Below are 6,347 nucleotides of genomic sequence, written 5' to 3' on the forward strand. Positions count from 1 at the left end.
GCTTACCTAGGGAGTTCTGTGGTTCTCAAGTAATCTTTCATATAAAGTTCAAAAGGATGTTAGTACCAGTTAAAAAAATCTTTGTCTGAAAGCAAATGGTGCCATATATTTGAAATTTCATTCCATGAAACTATAAAAAGAGATTGTAAACTCCCCAAGGGAAAAGGATTTCAAATAACAGAAACAACTCAAATGACTGAAATAATAAAGGGATTTACCATTAATTCTCATAACAAGAAGGCTAGAGGGAAGGCAGTTTTAGGGTTGGTCAATTAATTGGCTTAACATTATTAATGACCCAAGATCTATCTTTCCTTTCTCCCATCCCTAGGACACTAAATAGCTTTTCTCATAGTAACAAGATAGCTGTGCTATCGCCAGGCATTGCATCCTCATATACCACCATCCAGAGGCAGAAAAGGAGCAGTCTTTTTCTTGTGCCTCTGCCCAGCAAATGGATACTAATATTCCACTGGACAGAATTCAGTCACAAGTCCTTTTCAAAGCCAATCACTAGCCAAATGAATAGAATTATGTTGAATAATTAAGATTGTTGGAATGGGGCAAGGACGACTTATCCCTGATAACACTGCCTGATATCTGAACAAGACATGTATTCTATTAGCAGAGTAGTGGTGGAGGTAGGGATGGCTATTGGGCATGACATCAACAATGTCTGCTACAGGGCTCAACACTCGTTTCTTGATTTTAAGCTATTTTGTTCTGCTTAAACCCCAGGACATTTAATCCACCTATTGGGATAGATACCATTAAACCTCACATGATAACAAATAGGTTTCAGAAACACTGTAAAACTGCTCAAGAGAGACAGTATTCAGAAAAGAGTTCTTTGAAAAAGCCACAAAATTGGTCTACAGATTCAAGACAAAGCGATTACTTTTCCCTAACTTGGTATAAGCTTCTAATTCTGTGTCTCATTTTGAAATACCAAAGCAGCCCTTCCAAAAATACACGACTCTATCAACCACACTTACTCGTTCAAATCCTTTTGCTATTTCAATTGGCACTGGGACAGAGAGAGGATGACTATGATAAAAGAAACAAAAATTTTATTTATATCTATCTATATGCCTGGCTATCAATCTACCTACCTACTTGTCATCTTTTATAACTGTCCACATTCCACAAAAAGCTGAGATGTGCTTTGTGGCATTTTCATTAGCAGAACTTTGTTATTCTTCTGGATGACACTTGTCACATTGCCAGCTCTGTTCTGGCACATACGGTTTCCCTCCAGTTTGACGCTTAGGATGTCCCCATCACAAACAGCAGAAACTGGCAATGGCTACTTAATGTGGAAAAGGAATTTACTTGAAGGGGAAGCCCATAGAATCAGGGAAATTTGCAGAGACCTGACAAAAGAACTAATCAGTGCTGGGACAAATTAACTCCAGCATGCCAGTCCTGCCCTCAAGGACCCAGAGTCTGGAGAGAAAGTCCAATTTAGCTGGGGTACACACCCTTCTCTTAGCCAGAGAGAGTGGGCACCTTGATTAACATGCCTAGTCAACCTGTAGCATGGGTGGGGAAGGCGGAGGGAGTCATTCCCTACAGAGAAATCCAGGTGCTTATACAAGTGGGGCTGGATGCTAGGCAGGCAAACACAGCCATCCACAGCAACTGCTGAGCACTGCCTGAAATAACATCCAATCACTAAACAGGACTCATAGGAGGAAATAATAAAACAATTTTTTTTTCCCCCTGCTTTCCATGTCTCTTTAAACTTACTTAGTGGAGGAAACTTACTACCTATCCCTAAGTGTAAAAATTGCACTCACTTTTAAATTTAAAAAAAAAAAATGCTATGATCCCTTTAAGATGTAGACACAATCTTAAATTCAATAATTGAATGTTAATTCTATTAGCACTTTAATCTTCATTCACAGATAAGACTTCTCTCCTATTCTCCCAACTGGCATCAGTTGCAGGCAAGCAGTCTGCTTTTGGCAACGAGAACGGTCGGCTTATTTTTTCTTCTCACGACCTGCTGTTTCTCTTCCCTCCGTGGTCACAGCAGGGGAAGAAGGAGTGGGATGGAGGAAAAGAAAGTTTTTATTTAACTGGTACTGTCATAAAATGGCCTCGTGCTCTCTGTAGCACAGCAAATATTTAAAGCTGACTCTTTCTGTTCTGGGCACTTTCATGTATTTTTTTGAGACTCTCCTGCTGTGTCTCTTTCAGGGTAACTCTCTCGCTCTCAGCCTCCCAAGCAACCCTGAGCGGTCCCGTTGAATCCCTCCTCACCGGCTTGAGAGGTAGGCACTGGCATTTCGGCCTTGATGTGTGTGTGTGTGTGTGTGTGTGTGTGTGTGGCCATGCACATGCAACTCTCGGCACACCTCTCTCCGGAAATCTCCTCTTAAAAGAATCCTTTCCTCTCCGATCAGCCTCCCCTCAATTTCAATTATATCTTTATAGAATGTGAAAGGTACAAGAATTGTAAGTTATTTTTTAAAATAATATTTGCCAACAGGTGACAATAGTATTTTGTTTTCATTTGCATTTCTTTAATTATTAATAAGAGTGCCCATTTTTCATATGACCTGTGGATATGTCTAATAATAGAAATAATTAACAGAGCTCTTACTATGAACCAGCTACTTTACTTACGCTAACTTATTTAGTCCTCCCATGAATCCTATGAAGTAGGTACCGTTATTAATCCCATGAGGTCCAGAATGACGAATTAACTTGCCCAAGGTCACGCAGTTAGGGGGGCTGGCTCTGGAGTGCTCCCACCTGACTTTTTCACCATGTCCTGTTCTGTTCACCTGCTCTGCTTCCCGCCCTGTTTCTTCTCCTTCCTCTCTGTATTCCTCTTCTTGTATTCTTTATTTTCTCAGAGAGTATTTTGACCTTACAAGCTGTTGTCAACCTATTTACTTCAGTTTAACACACATAAGGAACATTTAGCACATGTCAAATACTGTATTCGGGGCTGAGAGACAAATACAACCAGTGTGACCTGAAGCAGTCATCTGATAGGGGAATTATGCATGGCACATGTACAGATCATCGTGGTTTTCCAAGCATGTTCATAATTCTCCCACCACAGCTCTTTGTCTCAGAGAAAGTTAAATGATTCGTCCAAGACCATACAACCAAGAAGAGGTGGAAGAGAGAAGAGAATTTAAGGGCTTCTGGCATACAAATTAATCAGTTTCAGACTTTTCAGACTTGTTCTACTTTTACTGTTTTCATTGTCACTCCGTGTACAGGGACTATTTGCCATTAGAAATAGCTTTCATCCCCATTTTGGGGCTATTCTTGAGCTTAAAGCTCTGGTTAATTGAGGTACAAATAGAGGTACGAATCTCACATCCACAGACTATGGTGTGCAAACATGTAACTTCATTTTCTTTTAACTCAAGTTAATTTCTAACTTTGAGCCCTATTCTGCTTCATGCAAAAAATGTATTCTAGTCCCTTGCAAGTATACTCAATAAAATTCAGTATTTCTTTGACATTTTTTAATGTAAAAGTTAGTCAATGCAAGTTGTTTTTTCCTTTCTCTTTGGGAGTGGTATTGAGTTCCTGGAGGAAGGTTTCTGCAAATGCTCCCCCAGCAGTGTTGTAGGTGGAAGGTGGTGTCTGTCAGCAGCTTTTATGAGCCTCATAGTTGGCCTCGGCTGGGGTAATATTTGGTCTTTTTTGAATGGAGATTGCACTGGTGCTGGGGATCCCTGTGTTGTGGTCACATACCCATTAGATTTGCTTTGGAGAAGTCCAGATCACATCCTTCTGACGAATGTCTCCTCATCCTAAGTGAGACATCCCTCCTAGGGCTCTAGCTTGTTCCGGTGGACTCTACCTACTACTTATCTATGTACCTATCTATCTATCTCTCCCCACTCATAGGAACTAGATTTACCGTCTCGTGCCACTCCCAAGGTCTAGAAAATCCAGGAGGCTTTCTCTTCCCGTGACTTGAGGCTAGAATGAGATGGAGAAAAGGAAAAAGAGAAGAAAAAAACAGTGGTGAACATTCAAATGTCATTCCGTCACATTAGTACAAATTGCCTCCTTCAAAGCAGTGCTATTTTTCATTTCCAAGTTCAAACCTACCAACATATCTCTTTTGTTGCCTTTTAACTAGCTTTGTTCTTTCTTTTTAGATTGATCAAAGGAACACTGAGCACTTCACCTCTCCCAGGAACCCCTGCGGTTGGTCCTCTTTGGTCTCCTTGCCAAACACGCAACCCGCGATATGGTCACCTACTGACAGCCGTCTCTGCCCTTCTCAGCCATTGGGCCCCTGCACGTGAAATCTGTCACTCTGTTCCTAGCCTCACTTTTCATTCTCTCCATTCTTGAATCACATGAATTTAACCCAACATTGATGTGTTTGCTTTTCTTTTCCTTCTTTTCTTATGCATAAGTGTTTGTTTTCTAACTTTTTTATTTGCCTTCAATCCTGTTTGGAAATAGATGAGGTCTAAAGTAAAACTGTAATAAATAAAATCTTTGTAGCCCTTTTAAGGTTCAGTAAGTAGAAATACCCACATTATACCAGATGTGGATACACCATAATTTTCCTGACTCTAAATTGCTTTCATTTTGAATCAATTTCTTTGTGTGAAGCCTTTGATGTTTCCCCCCTTCTGAGTCCTAGTAAGCAAAGGAAAGAAAAGAAATTACAATATTGAGTTATCTATGATATCCCAGGCTCTATGCTGAACACGTTTATCTACATTATCTCATTGCATGCACCCTAGATTTATAGGGTCCTAGATGCAGCCTAAGCCATGTTTACCCTAAGGTTCAGTCAAGCCCATCTGGAAGCTGCAGGGAGAATGAGGTAAATGAGGATGCAGGGGCCGGTTTGAGCCTCCTAGGGAAAAAATCGTGTTAAGTTTGAAGAGATAATCTACTGGAAAAGAGAAATGTGCCTACTAATTTGTTCAACAAATATTTGTTGAGTACCTAACACTGTGCTAGGCACCGGGGATACAATTGTGAGAAACTTAAGAGCAATGAACTGATTTTGGAGGAGAGGGAGAATTCAGAGCGCAGCAGAGAGTATACTGCTCAGACTGTCCTGTAACCCAGACCCCAGTCCTAAGGCATGACAGCTGCAGAACAGAACAAATACCAAAAGTGACTTTGGTTCCATTTTCAAGAAACTATTAAAAAAAAAAAAAACAGTGAGAGAAACAGTAAAAAAGGACAGTGGTTTCTGTACCCTGGGAGACAATGTGCTCTCTGCAAACGTCAAGAAACAGCTCAGAAATATTGTTGGACACCAGGAGGGCACTCAGTTGGGACATCAGTAGAGGATGGGGACATTATACAAAACAACCAAAGCAAAGAGGAAGGATAAAGCAAGGGTTGTTGACAGGACTGGAACCAGGACTTGGCTGAGATCTATGTTGGGGCTTACAAGGACCAATGTTGGGAAGCATTTGGGGAAAGTTACCATTCCCACAGGCGTCGCAGGGGTGGAGCCTGAGAAATCCAGCTTTGTGACTTCTACCAAGTCCCTACTTTTACCCCCAGGCTAATGTGGCCTGGAGAGTACAATGTTATTTCACAGAGGCTGAGAGAAGCTAAGATGCTTACTCAAGGTTATTAATTTAGTAATAGTCTTTCTCCAAAGTCCTCCCCAGATCCAGTCCATCATGAGGTGTAGTGGAAAAGTCTCAGGATCCTCATCTCTGCTCTGCTGTTGATATGCTATAAGACCTTGGGCAAGTGAACTTATCTTGCGTTCGTTTCTCATCCTTTAAAGGAAGGTGTTGTTGGGCTAGAGGAGCCATAATGTTCTGCGATGTTGGTATTAATTTGAGACCGTCAGCACCAACTCTGGGTACGCTTGATTACCCAACCCAGTCTTTCATATCCAGACAAAGCCCTCTTACTTCCTATCATGGCCCCTTTATTCCAGCCAAACCAGTTTTCTGACTGTCCTCGAACATAGCACATTCATATTCATTCCTGACCCTTTGCCAAAACCCTCTGTAAGGACACAGAAAATTGGAATGCACATCCTGGTCTGATCGTGCTCTCTCCAGTCTGTTGTTGGAAAGGACATGCCCACTGCCTTCCCTGATGCCGACCTTCAAGGTAGGCATATGTCAGCTCCCCAGGGGATCCATTTACATCTCTGACATTAATTTATCCAGACCCCTGTGAATTCATTTATATTTCCCTCATGCAGTACATCATGGAGCAATGTGTTTCGCGAGTTTATTACCTATTTATTTTATTTGTTCTAACTGTTCCTCATTCATCTTCCCCTCCAGCAAGTATTGGTGTTAAATAAGTCCTTGTTCACCTTCTCCTGGTTATTGATGAGTTTACTGATTTCCATTGTGTCTTTTTTCAGT

Source organism: Pteropus vampyrus, unplaced genomic scaffold, assembly GCF_000151845.1.
Source record: "Pteropus vampyrus isolate Shadow unplaced genomic scaffold, Pvam_2.0 Scaffold1, whole genome shotgun sequence".
Taxonomy (NCBI): Eukaryota; Metazoa; Chordata; class Mammalia; order Chiroptera; family Pteropodidae; genus Pteropus; species Pteropus vampyrus.